General features: G+C 49.8%; 1 protein-coding gene across 4 annotated transcripts in view; it reads left to right on the plus strand.

Annotated features, from left to right (window-relative positions):
- The first annotated feature begins 2895 nt into the window (after positions 1-2895).
- The window catches only part of Mbp (myelin basic protein), a 112268-nt gene continuing 90305 nt past the window's right edge, over positions 2896-24858 (plus strand). The window contains exon 1 of one of the 4 annotated variants that reach the window (XM_042264067.2): positions 2896-3069. The gene's annotated coding sequence lies outside the window, so the exon portion shown is untranslated. The remainder of the gene's footprint in view (positions 3070-24858) is intronic. The other 3 variants (XM_076555627.1, XM_015992703.3, XM_006973886.4) reach the window with 3 other exon arrangements.

Consider the following 24858-nt stretch of genomic DNA (forward strand, 5'->3'; position numbering starts at 1 on the left):
AAGAAAAAACAGAAAATTCACAACACCAGCATCCGGAGAAATGCTTAGATCAGGCTTCTGTGTCCATGTGTGGTGTGTACATTTCTGTGCACATATTGACATGTGCACATGGAGGCCTGAAGAGGACATCAGATGTCTTCCTCCATCGCCCTCCACTTGCTTCCTTGAGACTGGGTCTCTCACGGAACCAGAAACTCGATGTTCTGACTAAGCTGGCTGACCAGAGAACCCTGAAGACCCACCTGTCTCCTCCTTCCGCTCTGCTGGGATTACAGGCCCCTGAGGTCACACCTAGCTTTCTCGTGAGTAGGGAGGCCCCAAACCCAGGCCGTCACACTTTCACAGCAAACTCTAACCCAGCAGACTCTCCCGGGTCCTAATTTGCATCTTAACTTACCTTGGTGCCTTGGAGTCTGACTCAGCAAGCGCGTCCTAAGTGCAGGTCGCACACAGAAGCCTTTGCTGCCCACTGAGGTGTGAGATGCTGACAGGACTCTGCACTCTACCCTCTGGTGGCCTGGGCTTTAGTGAGAGAAGGAGGCAACCACACCATGGCCTCTTTAAAAACGCCAAAGACAACCAGGCATTGTCACCATGTGTCAAGAAGTGACTTCCCGTGTCACCCAAAGCCCTGAATCTCAGCCATCTTGCTAAGGGCTGTAGTCTTTGGCTAAGAGTTGACTCCATAGCAAGACTTGCTTCATGTCCCCTGCTCCCTGGATCTTTTGTCCTTTCCATGGCCAGCCAGAGAGGAAGCTGCTAAACATGCCCTTCAAATACTGACCAGTGGCCTTTGTTGCTGGATCCTAGCAGCTCCCTCGGGGCAGGGAGGGAGAAAGCGCAGTGTCAATGGCGCCGACACCGGGAGTCAGTTGAAGGCAAACAGTAGACTCGTTTACTCAATAATGGGAAGGCTCCTAGCACCCAAGCTGTGTCCCAATCTGGTGGCACTTCATGGTCGTCCCTCATTGGCTGGGCACAATCAGGAACTCTGGACAGCGCCTGTTGCTAGGCTCTTGGGCAGACTCCAGCTTGGCTCATTAGGAAGTATGTTATGTGCATGCCTTGGTAACTGGTTTGAGCCAATTTCCTTGACCTTATGGGACTGTCCTACTACAGGCCTAATTAAACAGCCTACTTCACACTCTTTCTCGAAAAGTCTTCATGCAGTTCGAGGGTCTGGCTGCTGGTCTGTAGCAGGCTTGCTTTGGGGCCACTAACCAGCTCCCAAATCATGACATGGAGACTTATTATTAATTATGAATGCTTGGTCTTATCTTATGCTTGTCCCACTAGCTCTTAGAACTTAATTTAACCTGTTTCTCCTCATCTACATTTTGCCTCGGGGCTTTTTACCTTTCTTTCATTTTGTATGTCCTACCCTGGGTGTGGCTGGCTGGCAGATGCCTGGGTGGACGGCTCTGGCTGTCCCTATCTTTCTTCCTCATTTTCTCCTCTCTTGAGCCTAGATTCTTCCTCCTACTACTTATTCTCTCTGCCTGCCAGCCCCACCTATCCCTCTACTAACTATTGGCTGTTCAGCTTTTTTATTAGACCAATCAGGTGCCTTAGGCAGGCAAAGCAACACAGCTTCACATAGTTAAACAAATGCAGCATAAACAAATGTAACACATCTTTGCTCAGTTAAGTTAAAGTAATATTCTGCAACACCTATCTACACAAGCATTGTATCCCCACAAACAATGCAGGTAACATATCACAAGTCCTTTTCACAGGGTCTAATAGGATCAGCCATGCCTGCCATAGGAAAGGAAGCCTGATGTCCCTGGGAATCAAGAGAAGCTTTGGAGGGCATGAGACTGTTGTCCCCACTGGGGCTAGGCAGTGCCCAGATTCACTGACACCTCATGGCAGGGACTCCAGGACACATCTGTCTTCTAGCTGCTGACATTGAGTTCTGGTGTCTGGAATGGGACCCAAAGTTCCAACATTCTCGGTGAGCACTGGACATCTCTGTCCTGGGTGGCCCTCTTGCTTCAAATAGGCTTAAAGTCACTTCATCTTCGGTTGGACCAGGACCTTTCCCTGCTTTTCTATCCTTAACTCCAAATCCCAGGACCTACATCCTCACCCCCCACCTGCACCTCCATGTGTGCCATAAGCTCCTAGGTAAGGACCTAGTTGTCTCTAGACTGCTGTGAAAATATTTGTTTTAGGAAGACTGGCATTTGGACATAGTCACTAGATCCTCCACCTTTCAGGAGGATGTGAAACTCCCTAGGAGCCAGCTCTGAGACTTCCTGCTCTCTGTTTTTGGCATGCATGGTGTGTGTCCCTAGGTTAGCTGATTGATTCCCTAGCAGGGTTTATCTCACTGAAGAACCAGAGACTTACTCACTGTGGTCCCCATCCACTGCTTCCTCCCACATACCCAGAGCCAGGCTGATGGAGTCAAAAGACCCCTGTGACAGCAGGAACCAGTGTTCAAGTAAACCCAGCGGGTTCCTGAGTGGCAGAAAGGGGAAGTTTCCTTGCTGGACTCACTAGCCACTAGGGCGTCCTGGGTCCTCCAGCCAGCACCTGTGGTCTCAGCCCCAGTTTCAGGCCTAGAACACAGACATCCACTTCGGGTCCGGCTGACCTCCTCATCCGGGACAGGTGCATCAAGGTAACCTGTGGTGCAGGGCGGGCGATGCCATCTAGACCTCTCTTGAGAGCTCCCGCTCTCCAGGTTTCCGAAGCTGGAAAGTTCAGAGAGCGCAGGCGGTGCAGAGCGTAGGGCGGTGACAAGCAAAGCCCCGCCCTGCCGCTCCGAGAATCTGCCCTGCCCCTGGGTCCCCGCGTGTCTCCCGCCCTCCCAGTGGCGCGCGTTTACCTGCTGGCAGGCAGAGGGGGGCGGGGCTGGAGCGGGGTGCGCGCCCGTCCCCGGAGCAGCCGCTGTCAGTCACCGCCGCTGCGCGCCAGCGAGAACGAGCCTCCGGCCCAAGCGGCCCGAGTCTCGCGACCCCGAAACGCAGTACCCGCGGCCTAGTGACCCGGAGCCCAGCGTCGGGTCCCTCCTGCCGGGCTCCCTGGTGCCCCTTGACCTCCGAGCCGCAGCCAGCACCGGTAAGTGATCATGATCAGGGACGCGCGGGGCGGCCCTGGAGCCTTTGTCTCGGCGCCCCTAAGAGCGGGAGACCCCAGCGCCGAGCCTGACTCCCAGAAAGGCGAGAGAGAGGGTGCTCGGTGCCAGCAGCAGAACTTTGGTCCCTCTCCCAGGCCAGGAGCGCCTGGGTCACACCTGACCAGCGGAGCAGGTGGCCCCGCAGGTGGCAACTAGGCGACCTCTCGGACCGATACCACGTCGGCAACCCCGATCTTTCTTTGGGAAGTGGTGGACGCGCGGGTGTAGACTCAGGTCCACAGCGGTGGGGATTGGAAGCCCGAGGGATATCCCAGAGTGGTCTCCAGCCAGGCCTGGGGACCCCGGGGTCGCTGAAACTCGAGCGGCCTAGAAATGGTGGGGGGAGGAGTTTAGGGGTGGGAGGTGACCTCGGTCTAGGGAGACCGCCTTCAGCGTGCGGAGAGGGGTTCTGATGGGCTCTGAGCGCACCAGGGGTCCATCGAAGCCTGCAGTGCCTGCTAACCGCACACCTGCTGCCCCTCGCGCGGTCCCTGCCCTGCCCTTCCCCACAAGGAGCAGCAGTTTCTCTTTGAGCAGAGGGCGGCGACAGGCACTTGACCAGGCTTCCGCCTTCTCGGGGCCTGTCTCAGGCTCCTAGGCTCTTGGGGCGCCGCACGCAGACCCTCACCCACCCTGCCCACGTGCAGCCACCTGCTGGCCCTGGCGCTGTGTCCAGCCTGGCCCAGTCTTCCCGCGGTAACTTGGTCCTGCTGAAGCTCCAGGTCCCGGTACCCCTCCCTGCGCCCCCCCGCCCCCCCCCCCCCGGAGTGGGTAGTAGTCCTTGTGCTCTGCTTTTGGTGTGTTGTACACTCTGGTTTTTAGGGGATGTGCGTACCCTGCTTGGGATTTTGGAGTGCTACTCTAGCCCCCTGGTTTGGGAGGTGGAACGAGGCTTGGACACGCGTTTGTGCTTCTGACTCCTCGCCCGCCGCCTGCCAGCAGGACAGCTAGCTGCTGATCCCCACAGCACACAAGCGTGGATCTGTGCGTTGAGGAAAGCTTTGGAGCTGGGGCTGAGAACCTGCAGGGGTGGGAGACAGATATCAGGCAGGCATCGCTTCTGCCCGCGCTGGACACGGGACACGCAACTGGAACGACTTTTTCAGAGGAAGGAAACCTTAGGGAGGTCTCATTTAAGACCCGTGGCTTTGGAGGGTCCATCCGTAGACAAGCTCAAAGGACCACCCACTCACTCACTACCCATGGCTCTCCCAAATAGAGCTTACCCTGCCGGCACCTGCCGCTGGGGTGGGGGTGGGCATCTGTTTTAGAGGATGGGGAGAGGCGATTCCAGGCCAGAGTGACCGATAACCAGAGACCAGTATGTGCTCAGCCAGTAGCTCAGGTGAACCACAGCCCGGCTTGTGTAGACGCCCTTAGATTCTCAGTGGAATAAACAGAAACTTGAGAGAGAAAATACAGTTTAAAATAATCATGAATGTGAGGTGCAACTCCTAAGGATTTAATTGTTCTGAAATGCCTACTTTTATCAACTTGAGTTTTTTTTTTAAAGTGTGTTCAAATCCACTTTTAATGCCTGTCTAGATATGGAGTGTTGGTTCTTGGTTGGAAATGGTGTGTGTGATTAAAAAAAGATGTGTGAACACGGGAAAAGAACACAGCCCCATCTTTCCAGGATGTTCCAATTTAGCCTGGATTTTGGAGTGCCAAAGCTTATTTTGTTTGCCAGCTCTTGGTTTCCTCTTCGGGTCCTTTACGTTTTTTAATGTTTAGATTTTATTTATTTATTTGTGTGTCTATGTGGGTGAGCATGTGCGGCAGTCAGGCAGGGGTCAGCTCTTGCCTTCCCCCAGGTGGGTTCCAGGGATCAAACTCAGGTCGTCAGCCCTGGTGACCAGTGCTTTTCCCCACTGAGTCATCTCACCAGCCCCTCTCCAAGTTCTGTCCGATGTCAGCAGCTGCCCATGCCTTTCCAGTAGCAGGTGGTGGTGGCTGAGCACTCACCAAACACCAGGCTCCCCACTGAAAACTGTGAACTACTGCATTTAAGTCTTGACTGCCCTGGGGGAGCTTCATTCCCCATCACCACCCTATTAGTTGCGCCTCTCAGGGCGCATTCTTCTTAAATGTCCACCACTAGGGGCTGGAGAGATGGCTCAGTGGTTTAAAATGCTCTACTGTCCTTGTAGAGGGCCCTCGTTCAGTTCCCAGCTCACACATCAATTGGCTCACAACTGCTTGTCACTCCAGCTTTTGGGAATCCAACATTATCTTCTGAACTCTGAGGGAACCAGCACTTACAACATGCGTATACCGCCCACCCAGATAAACATACGACCAAAAATAAAACTTTTTAAGTCCCTCACTAGTGAGTGACCATGTCTATTAAAACATCCGTTTTCCACCCCCCAGGTGACCTGACCTTAGAGACACCCATCTTAGTTGATCTCCCTTCCTTAGCTTCCTTTGCTGTGGATGAAGAAGAAAAGGGAGTGCCCCTGTGACCCAGCATCACATTAAAAGCCACCACTCTGCAGAGAGAGGCTCTTACCAGTCCCCCAGAGCACACTAAAGGAGTCTGGGAGGTCCTCTGCTACAAGGAAGAGGCAACACATCAGCAGCCCTGTGCCTCCCGAGCAGAAAGGAAGAACTGCTAGAACATTCTCCCAGGAAGTCCTTAACTCTGTTGAAATCTGTGGTAGGCAGACTTTAGTCAGAAAACCTAGTCAGTAGGAGATGTTTGTGAGCAATCTGACTTGATCCGTTTGGAGGCCGCCGCTCCAACAGAGGTGGGAGCCTGACCCAGTTACAACAGGCTGGCAAGGAGGTGGCTAGACTCTCAGAGGCATCCTGGGCTGCTAGCATGGGGCTTTCTTCTCTGACCCCTTATGCTGGCTCCTGAGAACAAGTTGCATATCCTGAAGCCACCAAGAGTCTCCCACTCAGGGGGTGTAAAGACGTAGTGCTGTGATTCTGAAAGTTCTTGTGTTCTGGGCTTTGTAAGCAATACTGAGAAACTCTAGGGACAGGAAGAGAGAGGGGGGGTGGGGGAGTGGATGGCTGGGATGTAGCTCAGTTGGTTGAGCACTTGCTTAGCATACACAAGGCCCTGGGTTCAATCTCCAGCATCACATGAAATCTGGCATCTGGTACTTTCACACACACCCCCCCATTTTGGAGATGAAGGCAGGAAGGTAAAAAATTCAAGGTCAGCCTCTGCCACATGGAGAGTTTCAGGCCAGCTGAACAACATGAGACACGAAACCCTGTGTCAAAAACAAAACAAACAAACAAATATGTGGGAAGAACGGCATCAGCTCGGCGTCTGGGACATGTGGAGTTCAGTGTGTGAGTGAACCTGAACACTGTCTAGGAAATGAACCCCAAACGGGCTTGTAAGATATTAAAAGAATTTTAACCCACAGCTAATCAGTGAAAAAACACTAAAGCAGTGATAAGATACTGTTTGACATTCCTTCTGTTAGCAAGAATTCTCAAATCCCGACTGTGCCAAGGATGAAGGCAGAAGGGGAGGAAGGAGAACTCCATTAGCAAGAAACAAACATTTTACCTGAAGGATATTCATAATAGATCCCTAACCCTATCCCCAAACCCAATCTTAACCCCCAACACCAACTCTAACCCCTGCCCGAACATTCAGGAGAACCTCTGGGGTGATGCCTCTGACCAGGGATGTTGACTGAAACAATCTGCTACAGTTTTCCGTTTGGAGATAAGTTTCTGTTTGGAGATAAGTTTCTGTTTGGGGATTATTGCAAGTACAAAATATTATGTAGAGAATTGGGGCTGGAATGTGTAGGTGTGATTCCAGCACTTAGGAAGTGGTGAGTGTGTGGCCAACCTGGGCTACATATATAGTGAAAGTCTGTCAGGAAAAGGGGAAGGAGAGGGAGGGAGGGAGGGGGGAGGGAGGGGGGAGGGAGGGGGAGAAAGGAAGGGAGGGAAGAAGAGAAGAAGAAAAATAATAGCACAGAGCTCACTCACACATGTGCCCTTCACCTAGTCTCCCCACAAACATCTTCCAAACTACAGCACAGCACTGTAACCCGGAACTGAACCGTGATACCAACCATTAACCTTGCTCAGATTGCACACTTGACCAGCTTCCACGCCAACATCCCTATGCCTATCTCTGTGCATTTAGCTGTGTCCTTAAGTTTGTGTCTGTGTGTGTCTCTGGGAGTGTAATGCCTATGTCTGTGTGTCTGTGTGCTTTGTGTCCGTGTCTGTCTGTCTAGCTCTATGTGATGTCACCATGTAGAATCACCTGATTGCTAACACGATCAAGGATGAGCCTTATTGCCACCTCAGCATGCCTCACGCTGCCCTTCATAGCTGTAGCCAACTTCCCCCATTCCCCTCCCTGGGTGCAGGCCACCAGCATTCTGGTCCTTGGTCTCTCGGTTGCTGTCGTCTATGTACAAATGCATCAGATGCGGCACCTCCCGTGCTCGGCCTTTTCCCCCAGTTCGAGTTCCGCCACCACACAGGTGGCTAAGTGCACACACCGTGGTGTATTCTGTGCTGTTGCTGTGGCCTTGCCTAGTGCAGAAGCTCCACTGTTTGCTCTCCCAGCCTCCTTGAAGGAGCGCGTGGGCCCTTTCAGGATGGAGTTATTGTACACAAAGCTGCCATGAACATCCACCGTCGCTTGTGTGAGCATGGTTTTCATATCTCCGGGATAAACACCCAAGAGTGCAGCTGCTGCTCATGCTGAGCACCTGTTTAATTTTATAAGGAATTGGCATCTCATTCCGAGGGTGCCGAGACACTCCACATTCCACCCAGCACTGCCTGGGAGACCTGGATGGCACACACTTTCAGGACCGTCATTGGTTTGGGTTTTGGTTTATTTTTCTGACATGTGCATGGAGATAGTTCACAGTGGTTTTGATGGTGTAAAAGATTGAGTGTACACATTTGCCACCCACAAGTCCTCCCCAGCCAAAAGGTTGCTTGTTTCTTTCAGTTTTGAATTGGGTCAGTTGTTTTTATTAACATTTACCTTTTCTCATTCTTCTGCTCTCTAGACCTCCATCTTTTGGCTCCTTCCTGACAGTGTAGCCCATGTTTTTGTCTTCTCCATGGTATTGTTCAGATAAAAACTTGGTTTTAATTATTATTTTGGTGCATTTCAGGGTGTTCATTTTCCCTTTAAAGGATCATGGGTTTGGGTATTTTGCTTATTTGTTTGTTTGGTTGGTTGGTTGGGTTTTGGTTTTTGGTTTTGTTTTTTTGTTTTGGTGTAGAGTCTTAAGAATTCTTCATCTAGCAGGGCACGGTATTGTATGCCTTTAATCCCAGCACTTGGGATGCAGAAGCAAATGGATCGAGGTCAACCTGGTCTACAAAATGAATTCCAGGCCAGCCAGAGCTACATAGTGGACCCTGTCTCCAAAAAACAAACAAAGGATAAAAGAAAAAGAAAAACTGAGAATTCTTCCCCTAGTCTAAAATTCTGAAGATTCCTTCTGCTGTTTTGTTTTTCATTTTGGTTTCGTTGACCAGTTTTAGTTTTTCATTTCACACTTCAGCCTGTGACCCATTTTTAGTAACTTTTATATAAAGTACAAAGTTTAGACTGAGGCTTTTTGTTATAGTACCTTTTGGGTTTGATGAAAGACTATTGGGAATGTAGCTCATCAACTGGCTTTTGCCGCTGTCAAAGATCATTTCCACGTGTCTTTTGGGGGTTTAGCTCTGGACTCTGCTCTGTTCCACAGAGCAGTGTGGCTGTGGCTCCGTCCGTGTCTCGATATGTGAGTTTGAATCTGGCAGAGACAGTTCTTTCAGGTCCTCCTCCCTGTCTCTGTCTCCTCCTTCTGTTCCTCCTCTTTCTCTTCCTCTTCTTGCCCCATCACCTCCTTTTCCTCCCTGTTCTCCTTCTTTATAAAAAAAAAAGCATGTTGATGGAGAGAGGGCTGAGACACTGGCCCACGTGATGCCTCTGATCCCCATGGGCAACACACACACACACACACACACACACACACACTCACACTCTCACACACACACACACACATACACACACATACACACACTCACACACACACATACACACACACTCACACACACACACACATACACACACACACACACACACACACACACACACACACACACACTCACAAGGCCTGGGTCAGCTTACCTTCCTATCAGGGGTGCTATTGTCTTTCTCAACTCCAGGAAAGGCCTCACTCTGGTCATCCAGTCCCGTCGTCTCAAGAGGAGGGGCCAACCAAGCTGCTGGCGTGTGTTTCTGTCCTTGGATTGTCTGTAACCACCTGCAACCTTTTGCTGAAAATTCTTATTGAATGCATCATCCTCAGCCTTGTCCCTGGCACACCCTTGCACAGTCCTGGAGACTGGGCCAGGAATGCAGTCTCTGGACTTTGGGTCTAACTAAAAGAAGGAAGTGCACCGTGACGACGACCCAAACATCCAGCTCTACTCAGCTCATCTGAATGCATTTGCAAATACACACAGACACGCGCGTCATTGTCATCAAGGCACCCTGCGCCTATTCCTATCAAGCTGAGTTTTTGTAGAAAGAACTCAAGGAGTTGTTGACAAAATTCTATGTTAACAATGTATTTGCATTTTAGCCATTTATTTCTAATTCTCCATACTTAGTCTTATTTCCTTTCTACCCGTGTGCTGCTGTCACTCATGGAGCATCATCACATCCTTTGATTCTTCATACGCCTGAGACCCAAGTAAACTTGCTAGCTAGAAACTACAGAGCTATGCTGTGGGTTTCTCCCGCACAGCAAGGACACAGTTCCTTTATGGAAATTCAGCCAGCTTCTCGGCACGAGACACCTGGCTGCGTCTCCGGCTGCATCAAGAGAAAGTAGATGGAGTCTTCAAGTGACTGTGATTTTCTTAGGGATTTTAAAAGCACATGAGCAAGTTTCCTAAGGGAAAGTATTTGCTAAGTGCCCTGCATTGTGTTCAGTCAGAGTTTCTGAAGCAGAGGGACTGTGCATGGCTGCTCAGGTGCCGGGAACCCCGTGGCAGGCCTCAGCCACGGGCCCAGCTCTCAGCAGACATTCGCTGATGATAGACTGTAGGCGTCTTCTGCTCCACTCCATTTGCTTTCCAGTTCTGTGAACCTCTGCTCTCCCGGCAGCTCTCACGTCCTCCCAGAGTCCCCGTGTGGACACCCTCACCACCCAGGCTGGGACTCCTGGTTCATCCCTAGCCCAGATGTGCTGGCATCCTTTCCCTGTTTCTAGGCTGCACTAAAGTAGTAGCTCTCAAGGGCTGGGAATGCAGCTCATTTGGGACAGTGCTCACCTTACACATGCGAGGTTTCTTTCCTCGTGACCACATATACTGTACGGTGCCACAGGTCTGTATCCCAGCACTAAGCAGAAGGAGGCAGGAGGATCACAAGTTCAAGGTCATACTCTGCTATATGGCAACTTCAAGGCCCACCTGGGATACGTGAGACACTGTCCCCCCAAAGGAAACGGGAACTGTGGCTGTCTACCACATACACGCCTTTTTGTTATAAAGGACACGAGCACTCCAGTCTGTGCATCCATTCTGGAGTAGTCAACATGTTTAATCACTGTAACAGCTACCACAGCAGTGTCCTGGTGTCTGCTCCATAAGCAAGTGGGCTTTGCTACAGCTGATCTCACCCCACAGTGGATGGCCAGCAAAAGCCTGCACTGTGCAGAAACCAGGCATCCGAACCTGCTCTCTGCCTCTAGAAGCCAGATGAAGGGTTAGGGAATGGCTTATTCCATTTAAAGTGTTGTCTTAAAAGACCGGGCAAATTAAATCAATCATTAAGGAAGCCAGTAGCGTAGGGAAACAAACAAAAGTGATTTTCACATATTTTAGGAGCTAGACTTCCTTTCTGTTGTTGTTATCTTGGGGTTTTTGTGGTGATGGTGTGTGTGTGTGTGTGTGTGTATGTGTGTGTGTGTGTGTGTGTGTGTGTTTGTGTCTGTGTGTGTGTGTGTGTGTGTGTCTGTGTGTCTGTGTGTGTGTGTCTGTGTGTCTGTGTCTGTGTGTCTGTGTGTTTGTGAGTTTGGCTCTCATGTAGCCCAGGCTGGCCTCAAACCCAGGTGAGGATGATCTTGACCTCCTGATTCTCCTGCCTCCAACTTTCAAATGCTGGTATTATAGGCTTGTGTTACCACTAGGCTTCTCTTGTGTGCACATTTGCATTTGTGTGTGTCTGTACATGTGCATGTGTGTGGTGGGTGGGGACAGCATGGTGTGCAAGAGGTGTGCATGGGTGTGGGAGAGGAAAGAGGGAGTGTGAATGCATGCATTTGTGGGGGGGGTGAGTGGGGTGCATGTTTTCGGGGGCAGGCAACATGTGTTGGCTATTTTTATTCTGGTTCCTTCAGATGTCTGGTGACGTAATAGCCTTGGAGTATCCTGAAGTGTGGTGTGAACACTAACTGAAGTTGTTGTCCTAGAAATAGCAAGAATACACACCATATTCAGAAACAGGCCACACCATATGTCACTGTGCATTGTCATGTTTGATAAGGGGAGATGATGGTTCTTAATCACATTACTGTCTTCATGTGTCCAGACTTATCACCGCAGAGAGAAAGATTTAAAGCAGACGCTGAAAGCCAGCCCTGTTGACTTCCAACTGCTTGTTGGGAATCATCATAGAAGGGGAGGTAGTACACAGAGAGGCAGAGATCAGTATAAGGCCTGATAGCAAGTAATTGGATTAGGTGGATAGATAGATGATAGGTAGATTCAAATAGACAGACAGACAGATGACAGATGATAGCTACATAGATGGAGGAAAGGATGGATAGATAATAGAAAGATTCATAAGAAGGTAGGTAAAAAGAAAGGAAGGAAGAGAAAAACAAAGATAGAATAGATTGATGACAGGAGATGGATAAGAGATAGATAGATAGATAGATAGATAGATAGATAGATAGATAGATAGATAGATAGATGATAGATACATACATACATACATACGTACGTACGTATGTACGTACGTACGTACATAGCAGAACAGAGAGATGGATAAGTAAATAGAAATAGATGATAGATAGGTAATATAAAGAGAGAATGATGAATGATACATACATACATGCATACATACATACATACATGCATACATACATACATACATACACTGGTACCTCACTGAGCCCCAGTCTCCAGGACTTCATTGAATGATCCTCCCCACACGGGTAGAATTTGCAAGACGTAACCTGCAGAGGTTTATATCTGACCTCTTTCTATCGAACTAACTTTGTATTGGGTGTCTAGATGCAGGGAGGGGCCCTGGCGTCTGCCCAACCTTCTCTGGGGAGTTTCTTCCCAGGCACTGCTTCCGAAGTCATCTGGATGCTGCTAATGCAAGGCATTCAGTGATTAACTATCCCATTTCCTAACACAGAGCTCCTTTACTCGTGTGGGGTTACCTCCAAACAAACCCAATGAAAACTGGAAATCCCTCAAGCTGTAACTCACACAGTATACCCAGGCCTCCAGGACAGCGGGGTTCTATTATATGTAGTTTTACTATGTTAGAGTTAAAACCTTCCTTTTTGATTAGACAGAAAAGGGGAAATGCTGTGGGATAACGCTCTTATAAATTGATTTAATAAAACACTGACTGGCCAATAGCCAGGCAGGAAGTATAGGTGGGGCAAGCAACTAGGAGAATTCTGGGAAGAGGAAGGCAGAGTCAGGAGATGCCAGCAAGCAGCCCAAGGAGCAACATGTAATGGGATGCAGGTAAAGCCACAGAACATGTGGTGATACATAGATTAATAGTTATGGGCTAATTTAAGATATAGAGCTAGCTAGCAAGAGCTTGAGCCATGGCCATGCAGTTATAATTAACATAAGTCTCTGTGTGTTTACTTGGGGGACGCGAGTGGGAGAGATTTGTCCCGAGTGCCGATAGGCTGGGACATGGGAAATCTACCAACTACTTACTCTATGATAAGGTGGCGGATAGCTTGCAGAACTTACTGAGGGTGAAAAACAGACCAGCTGGGCAGGTGTGAGTTCCCACCACCCTATAGACAGACTGCACACTGAATCATTGGGACGGACGGCTGCCTGTACAAGGCAGATCCAGAGACTCGGAATACGAAGGCGGACAGAGAAGGGATGGAAAATGAGCCGTAGACCAGCAGAGTCAGTAGGCTTCAGGGAAGAAATAAAAACAAGACCCCCCCTGAGGTCCCTGCACCTTGTCCCACATCACAGCCTGCCCCTTTATGAAAGTGGTCACGTGTCTTCCTGCTGTCACTGGTCACAGCTGCGCCAGATGCTCTATGGATTGACCCAGTTTTGTATGCTTCTGCTTTAGCAAAGACTGGCTGAAGTCTCAGGGGAGTGTGTTCCCTACACCAGGAGGGAAAAAGTAATTCATTCATCGATACGTTCTTCCCCCAGGGCTGTGAGTGAATTAACATAGGTTGACTGAGACGCTAGGATCGTGACTTTGCAGAGTGCAGGCATTTTAAATCACAAGCGATCCTTTTGGGAAGGCACAGTCACATCTATGGAGACAGGAATCTCTGTGCAACCCTGTATGCAGGGGTCTAAGCCTAATCCCGACAGTGGCCAGCAGTTAGCACATCTGAGGTGCCAGCCTCCTGCTCCTCCCCGCCTCCTCTTCCTCCGCCTCACTGGGTTCTGGCATTTAAGGTTGTCAGCCCAATGTGAGGGAAGGCAAGTTTGTCTGTCTGGAAGACACCTGGAACACATCCCCTTTGTACTGACACTTCTGCAACAGAGGGAGCGCCCCTAGGAACAGGGTGTGCACTGAGGTGCACCTGCTTAAACAGAGGTCCCTGCCACACATGGGTCTCCAATCCTCAGCTCCTGCTCTCTCCCTGCTGTGTGAGGTTGCATGGATCACAGCTGCCCCTGGTTGTGACAGTACCCAGACCTGGTCCTCACAAAACCAAACCCCTGGTCCTCACAGTACCCAGACCTGGTCCTCACAGAACCAAACCCCTGGTCCTCACAGTACCCAGACCCTGGTCCTCACAGTACCCAGACCTGGTCCTCACAGAACCAAACCCCTGGTCCTCACAGTACCCAGACCTGGTCCTCACAGAACCAAACCCCTGGTCCTCACAGTACCCAGACCCTGGTCCTCACAGTACCCAGACCTGGTCCTCACAAAACCAAACCCCTGGTCCTCACAGTACCCAGACCCTGGTCCTCACAGTACCCAGACCTGGTCCTCACAGAACCAAACCCCTGGTCCTCACAGTACCTAGACTCTGGTCTTCACACCCAACTCCTCTTGCCTACACATTGTTTAGACCTAACGTCACGACCCAAGGAATAGTCTAAGACCCACAAAGCATGTAGACTTCCCCCTGCCCCGTGTGTGTGTGTGTGTGTGTGTGTGTGTGTGTGTGTGTGTGTGTGTGTATGTGTGTGTGTGTGTGTGTACATGTGCATGTTCCTGGTCTGGGGTAAGATAAAATGGCTTTAGAGCTCCATTTCCCCATCTTTTCATTCACTGGACTGAGCACCTACTATGTGCTATCACTGCCCTCAGTGAAAAAAACTAGGACCCACCTTGTCATGCTCCCAATGAAGTGAGCAGCATGCAAGGGCCCTGGGTGTTGTCACAGAGTGCATAGCACCCAGGATCTGGCTGAGAGACATTTGAGTGTGGGACCTGTGGTGGCAGAACCGGGCCTGGAGCACTCACTAGGAGCACTCACTGGGAGCACCCACTGGGTCTCTCAGGAGACTCAAGGTTGAGTGGAGTGAGCACAGCTGCTCCCTCTGTTCCTGGGTCTTCTCTGCTCTCCATTCTGGGATGGCCGTTGCTCAGGGCAACCTGACAAGGTGGCAGGCGATCCTCGTAGTGACAGGGGGAAGCAAGCACATGTTGTTTCTCTCTTCTAGTGCCCTGTATCATGCTTGCATGAGTGTATGTGTGAGGGTATGAGTGTGTATATGTGTGTGTTTATTTATATGTGTAAGTGTGTATATGTGTGTGAGTGTATATGTGTGTGTATGTGTGTGAGTGTGTATGTGTGTGTGAATGTATACATGTGTGTGAGTGTGTATGTGTGTGACTGTGTATGTGTGTGACTGTGTGTATTGAGTATGTGTATATGTGTGTGAGTGTGTATGTGTGTGGGTGTGTGTATATGTGTGTGAGTGTATAGGTGTGTGAGTGTGTGTATTGAGTGTGTATACTGAGTGTGTGTATATGTGTGTGAGTGTGTATATGTGTGTGAGAGTGTGTATATGTGTCTAGGTGTGTATGTGTGTGAATGTGTATATATGTGTGTGTATATATGTGTGTGAATGTGTGTATGTGTGTGAGTATGTATGTGTGTGTGAGTATGTATGTATATGTGTGTATTGAATGTATGTATGTGTGTGTGAGTCTGTGTGTGTGTATTGAATGTGTGTATATGTGTGTGAGTGTGTATGTGTGAGTATGTATATGTGTGTCTATATGTGTGTGTGAGTGTGTGTGTCGGAACTCCCCTCACCTCTCGACTTCCACTGCTGTCTCTGTCACTGATCACTTGGTGGACACTGTGACACTGAGTGTTTTGTCTCTCACCTTGCACTTGGCCTCCAGCCTCGTGAATCCAGTGTCAGCAGCTGACTCCATGCAGACGGCTTTGCTGACACCTCCTCAGGAAATGCTGTGTTTCTAAAGATACCCCTGTCCCTGAGCATTCTCAACAAGCTCACACCTATCCCTGCAGAAATCAGAGCACTGTGTAGGCACTTCCGGCTGAGCCTCCCAAGCCCAGTGTCCATGTTCTGGGAAGAAAATTGGACCACACTCAGAGAGACCAGGTGCCTACCAGGGATGAGGATAGGTAGAATTCAGGCCTTTATCTCTAGACCATTTCCTCCTGCTCCATCACATACCCCTTTAAGGGGATTCTGTTGTCTTTAGAACACACACACACACACACACACACACACACACACACACACACACACACACACACACACTCCTCACTTGGAGTCTACGACTGGGATCAAAGAGCGTGTGCAGATTTTGTAATTTGGAGAAACACATGTTGACAGTTTAGGAAAGCCACAGGACTGACAGTTCACCCTGCCAAGTGCTTGCAATTCTCAGACCACTTCCATTGCCATGAAAAGCATTTCTTTATCATCCTGATTCCATTAGAGCAGCAAGATCATAAAACCTCAGTCTTCTGGTATCCTGTCCAGCCTTCCAAAGTATCTTCACTTTCTTAGGCCCAAAGACATTGTTTAAACCTCACGTGGCACACAGAAAACACTCAAGAAGCTCAGATTCATGGCACCAGGCACAAACATACACATAAGCAAATGCTCATACTCATAAAATCAATTTTTAAAAAATAAAATGTCTCCCTCTCTGTTGACATCTTGTGGTGAATTTTCATGTGAAGAGAAGCATGTTATGAGTTGGGGTGAAATGCAGGAGAAGCAGCCCCTCAATTTGTCAGAGCATCTTTCCTCCGTCAGTCCAAGACTCCAACCCAGCCAGATCCCTCTCTTTGTAACACCAAATCATCTGGTCAGTCCGTGAACTTGAACAAAAACTCCAAAGGCAGCACGCTGCGCAAGAGTCAGGAGAGGGGACCCAACGGGGCCACGCAACACTTCTACCCAGCTCTGCCTGCGACTGATAGGTGGACTTCTGCCGCTCACTGTCTCTAAACTTCACACGTTTCCATGCCAAAAAGTAGGTTGCATAAGAAAGTGCCTTTCTGGGAGTTCAGCCAGCCTGGCACATGGTAAGTGAGGCCAAGGTGAGGTCCACCCAGAGTTCCCTGTTTCCTATCTTACTGCCCCTTCCTTTCCTGTCAATGCCATTGTCACTTGCTGCATTCTTTGTCTGTGTATGCATGTATGTATGTATGTAACATGCATGTATGTATGTATGCATGCATGCATACGTGTCTGTGTGTGTACATGTGCAGAGACCAGAGCCCATCATTGAGTGCCTTCCCCAATCTCTGTCTGCCGCCTGCTTGGAGACGGAGTCCCTCAGGGAACATGAAGCTCACTGATTCAGCTGAACCGGTGAACACTCTCCTCTTCGACTTCCCAGCACTGGGATTATAGGTCTGCGGCATCACACCCAGCTTTCTTAATGGGTTCTGGGGCTCCAAACTCAGACCCTCATGCTCGCCGTGCTGTCAGCCCTTCACCCCCTGAGCTGGCGCCCCAGCCCACTCACAGCATTCTTTATCATCCCGTCATGGCTTAGGAGGACAAGTTCAGAAGTAAGTTGCCTGCCTTTGTGACTCTTAGGAGACAGGCTAAGCCATTTCTTCTCCAAGGTCACGGTGGGGTTGGCTGGCTTCTTATTGCATTCTTTTCCCTGATTATGATCTGATAGGCTCTGGAAACTTCCAGAGAGTTCTGGAGGGAAGTCACTCAGTAAAATGCCACATGCACTTGTAAAGATGTGGCACCCATTAGGAGATGGGCTCCAGGCCAGATCTCCCATGAGACTCTGGTGACGTCACGGCATGGCATTCCTTCCTCTGATTAGAATCGGGAGATTGAGATCAACAACTCTGGGATGCAGTTGTCTTGTTTCAGAAAAGGCAAGTTAGTGTTCATCGTGACTCGGATTATAGCTCCCCTGAGGTCACCAGCAAACTGTGACCGGTGCATGGGCCAGCATATGACTCCCTCCGTAAAGCATGCCTTGGTGCTGATGTTGAAGAGGCTAGGCTAGAGGAAGGCTGAGACCACAGACAAACAGTTCTATTGGTTGTCACTGGCTCACCATGCCGAGGGTGTGTGTGGCTTCTGTAATTGCCATGCTGTGCCTCAGTCACGCTGGACGTGTGACCATGGTCATAGCAATGCTGTGACTACCCACCATTTGGGGAGAGAGGTGCCTGAAGATGAAGTCGCGACTGACATGGAGGGGAGAGCCCAAGCCGGTGCCCTGTGTCCCTGTACCTGCAAACATTACCCGCCCTCCAGGGCACCACCAGGAAGTGGAGTGTGCCACCTAGGCCTCTACAGATAAGGAGAAACTGGTGCCAAGTCCCCAGAGCAAGTCAGGGAAGGTGGGACCAGAGGGTGCTGTCCTGGCACGTCCGCTCCTAGAGCCTCGGGTGCTTCCTCTCCAGTCCCTTCCCAACCCGGGTGGGCGCGGCTGTGCGGCACATGCCTGGGATGCAAAGCATACCTGTGACCCCGCCTCACGGAAGCTGGCAGGGAGAGACAGCTCTTCCTTATGACCAGTTCAGAGAGACATGACTTAGGAGCCACCAGAGAGGCCAAAGAGGAGGGGAGCAAACTGCGGCTACCTGAGTGAGTCGCCCGTCCAAGTCCAGATAAGCAGGGCCCCAGGGGTGTGCTGTCCTGGCTTGTCTGGTCTTACAGACCTAGCAGCTTCCTGGTGGCCCTGTTATTTTCTCCTGGAGAGCTCCATATGTTCCCGTAAAAGCTGCCAAAGCTGAGCATCCTCTCTAATCACAGGCTTGTGAATAGATAAGTACAGAAATCTCAAGCCGGAGTCTGTGGAGGTGGCTCAGGAAGTGAAGTGTTTGCCATACAATCCTGAAGACCTGAATTCCATCTCCAGAACTCATGGGTATGAGGGTGTGCACGAGTGATCCCGGCACTGGGGAGGTGGAGACAGGCAGATCCCTCGGGCTCACTGAAGAGTCAGACTAGCCTAATCAGTGAGCCCCAGATCCTAGTGAGAGAACCAGTCTCCATAAACAAGGCAGATAGTGCCTGCAGAATGATGTCTGGAGTTGGCCTCTGACCTACACACACAGATGCACAAACACTTGCACATTTACACGAATAGCCCTGGAGCTGATGCAGCCTGAGCAGGAGGGAGCTGCTGTACAGAGGATGTACCTGAGAGCAAGCCGGCAGCCTCAGGACCAGAAGCCTGCTGATTCACTCTGGGGACGACTCACCAGAGTCAGCTGATACTCTGAAGTGGTAAACTCAAGGAATGAAATGAAATCCGATTCCCGAGAGCTTCCGCTTTTCTGCAGTTCTGGAACTTCCCTCTACAGTGAATTTTGATGACGTTCAGACAGTGTTCTGTGCTGTTGATATATTTAAACCTGACAAGTCTCAAAGACAGGCAAGCAATGAGCAGATGGAGGCGTCAAGACCCTGACGCTCCAAAGCTGACGTCCCTGGGTCTGGAACGTGGAAGAGAGGCCATCACTGAGACAACTCTCAGGAAGGAGGGGGTTGACCAAGGATGGGAGGGAGCCACATAGGAAGCACCTTGGCTCCATGTGTGTGCAGAGAGCGAGAGAGGGAGAGAGCAAGAGAGAGGGGGAGAGAGAGAGAGAGAGAGAGAGAGAGAGAGAGAGAGAGAGAGAGAGAGAGAGAGAGAGAGAGAGAGAGATTAAGCCCTTCCTTGTACAGAATGGTAGGGGAAAGCTAAAACGAGCCAAAGAAGCAAGGATGGGACCTGCCCTGTCTGCTGCTACCTGGTGGAAGCCGTCTCCAGTCCACAGAGCCAGAGCCAGGGTTGCAAAGAGGAAATGCAGGGAGAGAAAAGCCAACTCTTCCCAACCTCCTCTCTCTAGGGAGCCTAAAAAAGGGAAGTGCTGGGACAGAACACAGAGCCACTTAGCCCTTAATGGATGCAGGTTTCTGACCCTCACATAGCCTGAGGTGCAGTGTGTGTGTGTGTGTGTGTGTGTGTGTGTGTGTGTGTGTGTGTGTGTGTGTCTGTATCTGTATGTGTCTATGTATGTATGAGTATAGTATATGTGTGACTGTATGTCTGTATGTGTGTATGTGAGTGTATATCTGTGTGTACATGTATGTATGAATGTATGTCTATGTATATGTGTGTCTGTGAATGTGTCCTGTGTTTGTGTATACCTCTGTGTGCGCACATGCATACAGTGGTGTTTAGCTGTCATTTTGGTGATGCTGTTAGCTCTTTGCTGTATTCTAAGCACAGGGTGTTAGGAGAATGTAGATGGTAGAGCAATGATTTCATAAGTGCTGATAAAGAAAGTGGAGAAGAGGAAAGGGATGAGACACAGAGAAAGAAAGAGACACAGACAGAGCGGGACAGACTCAGAGAGGACACAGACACTAAGGAACAAGCCCGGTCACTCAGCATTTGTTCCCTTTGGGACCTTTTATTGTATGTGTGTCCCCTGCTCTGTTAGGTTTCTTCCCTGTTTTTCTTTAAAACAGGGCCACTTGCACCCTCCATGTGTGGCTATCTGTGTCCACATTCTGGGCGGGGCTTACTTTATCTGCAGGAGGACAGGCATGCCAAGAGAGGTATCAGCTGAGAAGCTGCCCCCATTGGTCCAGGCACAAGGTCGGTCTATGGTTCTGGGGGTTCTGCAGAGGAGATAGGAGTCTCCAGAGCATGGACCTGCTTAGCCTGGTCACACAGGGGAGGGAGACTTCCGGCTGCAGACTCTGGGAGGAAACCTCCCTCTTGTCCTGCATCCAGCCTTCCTGCAAAGGGACATGATGCTGACCTTCCGAAATGCTCCCTCTCCCCATTTATATTTCCTTTAGTCAGATCTTCCTATTTCTGGGACGTTGGTCTCTCTTTCCAACTAAACTCTACCCAGGATTTCCTCCAGAGAAGCCTTCTGACCCATGCAGTCTACCGTAGCCTTTCCTTCAATGGAATTCTTCTAGATTGGGTATCTGTCACCTCCCAAATACCACATGACCACAGGAGCGTGCCACGGTTCCACTATCGGCGCTGGGCCCTTTTAATCCAGAGGATCCACACATTAGTCCTCTCATCAAGCATGGATTCCTTCCACACCCAGCAGAACAGTCTCTAGGAACATGTGGCCCAGGGATACAAAGCAGAGCTCCTGGGCAGTACAGGAGGTTCATCTACAAAGCGCCAGTGGCTAGTGATAACATGCACACACTGTTGAAAACAAAGCTTCAAGGACTGGAAAGGAGAGAAGGAACTTGAAAAGGCAGAGAAAGGAACCCTGTAGAGAGACTTTAAGCCTTTGCTAATGTTGACTCTCTCCGTTTCTCAGGAAATGTGAGAGGGTTTAATAAAAATCCATCTCAATTAGCATGCTTTGTGCGGGAGCATCCTGTGCATGTTATAGTCTATAGACACGGAGAGAAATTTTGCTTGTTTGGTGACTAGTTGAGACACGGAACAGGACTTGGTAAAAGCAGAAAGCCCCTTGCCTGGACATGGCCACATGCAACTGCAAGGGATGCTGGGAAATGGTCTCCACTTGGGCTGCTCTGTTGGCAGATAACCACAGGTTCTTTGTCCCAAATTGTAAGAAAAGGGTAGGGCTGGGAGAAGGTCTCTTCCATGCATGCACAGCAAGAGATAATACATATTTATTTCTTGTTTATTTACCGTGTGTACATGTATGCGTTGTGAGTGCGTGCATGTGCACATTAGAGAATCAGAGGGCAGCTATGAGGAACTTGTTTTCTTCTTCCACACTGTGGATCCCAGGGATGGAATTCAGATCCCCCAGCTTGGTGGCCAGTGCCTTTTACCCACTGAGCTATCCGGATGGCCCCAGGTTCTGTTCTTTAAAAACATCCACAAAAGCAGCTAGCTTCCTGGGAAAACCTAAGAGTGCCTCACAGATGGGGAAACTCCTTTCTCTAGAAACAGACTGAAGTATTTGAGGCCAGAGGTCTCCCTTGCAACTTCTCAGCTGGGCCACAGCAGTGAGAAAGTATGGAAGGCAAGCCAAGCAAAGACTTGAGCCTGGAAGATTTAGACATTTCAGATGCATGAGTCATGATTGGTGGACCCTTTATCTACTGGGATTATCTACAGGAAGAAAGACAGGATTCCTCAGGAGTTTAGCTTGTGAAATGAAATGATGTGATGAATGAGGCCTGCTCAAACTCAGACTGGCCTCCACCTTCAGTGAGACACACTTCCAACTCTGCCATCAGCAGTGATATGCGAAACTCTCAAAAGGCACTTCAAGTGTGGAGCCTGACTAGAAAGCTGTGCGCACACTTGCTCTCCTTGAGTGTGACTTCCTCAGCCCCGGGAACAGAGCTGGCAGGGCTAGCGCTGCAAGACTTCCCAATTTCAAAGGTTTACAGAAATATGAAGGATAAAGCATATCGTGGCAAAAATAATCCCAATAGCGCCATGGAAACACCTATTTTAGGACTGCTTTCTTGAACATGAACTCAGAAAGAAAGAAGAAAAACATGTTGTGCAATCAACAGCATGTCACTTTAAAAAAAGAGCTTAAAAAAAAACACTTGAAATCTGTGAAATAATACAGCTGTTTGTGTCCAGCAATGCACGGGACACCTATCTCCTGCAGCATGTACAAGTGTGCTCTACAGAATCTTAGCCAGCCCTGACATGCAGTGGACACTGTGCAGTACACACAAGGAGCTCCTGGCCATTGTATATTTGCTATCTGGACAGCAGCAATGCCCACTCCTTACATTGGAGGAAGGACAAGATGGGGTGGATGGCCAGTCTGCTGACCACCTGTCTAGAACTGATCCCAGTGAGGTCGTCTCTTATAACAAATCTGTGTCCGTGAGGGTATCATAGAGTCCCCCTTGCCAGTGTGCCTGTGTTAGTCCCACAGGTGTGAGGAGAAAAACCACTGACCCAAATCGTGACCAAAGTAATTAAAGCAAGCAATTAATTAAGCAAGCATTTTTATTCATGTACACAGGCTGCCCCCCATGTAAAGGAGGGGTTCAAGAGATCAGCACTGGACATGGGTGAAATAAGGGTTTTTATAGTTCAGGGGTAGGAGGCTTCCAAATAGGGGATTTGGCAGGTTGATGGACGGGGTTACAGAAGCTGAATATGAGCATAACACGTTGATCATTACAAACACCTGAAACAAAGACATGGTTTCAAGGTGGTCATAACAAGGTGGTTATGACAAGGAGGTCATAGCAAGGTGGTCATAGCAAGGGGGTCATAATGTTCTTTTGAAACAAAGTCACTGTTCCCATTTCCTGGAATCAGCAGTACAGAACCGTTTGTAGTTAAGGTTACAGGTGGGACACAGCCCAATCCTTGAGAAACAGATTTAATCATAAACAGGAATGAACCTAGGTTGTCTTTACTATAAGATGGGTTTCAAACCCCAAATGGAGGCAGGCTGGTTGATCAGCTGCACTCAGAGTTATCTCAGAAACAGCCTTACTCACCTCTAATACCCAAAGGTCCCGTGGAAGTTAGGCGGTTGGTCTTCCCATCTTCCTGTCCTCTCCTCCCCATCCACAGCACTCAGTGCCACCCCGCTGCTCGTTCCTTCACCGTGGCAGTGGGGTTTGCCTCTTGTCTAATGGCATTGTGTCATGTCAGGGCTTCTCAGTGCAGCAGCATTTCTGCCCTTTGCCCTTCCCCTGGCCATGGCAGTTTGCGTGGAGGAGGCACTCAGCAATATGCCAGAAGTAAAAAAGAGATAGGGACCCCTCAGCTGGTCACCACTGTACCCACGAGGCTAGGCCTGAGCACTGGGGACAGACAGGAACAATCTCCCCCTCATACATCCTTACCCTAACCCTAGCCTACAGCTCCCAGGGTTTCCAGGGCAGGAAGGGAGCTTGGATCACTTCAACTACGTAAGAAACTGAGGCTCCAAGGAGTGGAGCCTCACCCAAGGACACCCACCCAAAGGCTCAGTCAAGATGAGATCTCACTTGTCCTGTTTGTCCTTTAGAAAATCTGAGCCCCTTGCAAAATACAGGTGGAAAAATACTGAGGAGCCAGGTGAATGAGTCACTAATGTCTCCTGTGGACTGGCCAGTGACTCCCCTCCTGCTTTCTCCTCCTGGGTAAGCTCAGATGCGTAGCTGTTTGGGGAGCACATAATTAGAAAGAGAAACCACAGCTGAGACTGGACTGTCTCCTACCACACAGGGGGGACTGATGTCCCCAAGGCTTTGTTTCAGCCTCCACTTGGCACAGGAGACAATCTTAGTGTAAGCACTATCCAAGACGGCCCAAAGTCCTCCTGAGGCTGCAAAGCTGACCCGTGTAGAAGAACGTCACAGTCTCCATGGCCTCTGGATGTCCCCTTGATCCCTGTCTCTACTGTATGGAGAATGTCCTTAGCTATCCAAGGGCAGCCTGAGCATCCATCAGGCTTCCTGCAGTCTACGCTTCCAACATTTTTCCTCTGGCTCCAACAGTTACGTTCACTGCAAAACTGAGCCTACCCCAAGGCTGACTGCAAATGTGGTGGGCTCTTCCCAACAGCTCTGTGGCAGCGGCTGTTGGTTCAAGTTCCCAGTCATGAGGAGCCCACGCTGCAGCCTTTAATAACTAAGCAGGGCCTAAAACCAGTCATGGGAGTTAACAAGGCCATCTGTCATCTAGGACCAGAAAACAAAGGACCTGCAGGCTTCATATTACCACACTCTAAGCAAGGACGCAACCCTGGAGGCCCAGCCTCAGGAGGCCATCAGACACCTGTGGTCACTTCATGTCACTTACCTTTCTTCTACCATTTCATATGTTATCCATGGAAGGCTAGTCTAAGTTAACCAGACTTGTTACTGCTGCTGCTGCTGCTGTTGTTTTAAAGACAGGCTCTTACAATGTAACCCTGGCTATCCTGGAACTTACCGTGTAGCCTAGGCTGGCCTCAGGCTCTTAGGTCTCCCTCAGTCTCCCAAGTACGCCACTACTCGTAGCAACAACTAAGTTTATTTAAAAGCCTGTTTTGTGATTTTGGTATTTCCGTGGTGTTTGTGTCTGGCAGCCTTGGGATCTGGACATACTGGTCCCATCATCATCCCGGGCATCAGGTGGAATCTCACTATGATGGAGTGTTGGC

Source organism: Peromyscus maniculatus, chromosome 19 (assembly GCF_049852395.1).
Source record: "Peromyscus maniculatus bairdii isolate BWxNUB_F1_BW_parent chromosome 19, HU_Pman_BW_mat_3.1, whole genome shotgun sequence".
Taxonomy (NCBI): domain Eukaryota; kingdom Metazoa; phylum Chordata; class Mammalia; order Rodentia; family Cricetidae; genus Peromyscus; species Peromyscus maniculatus.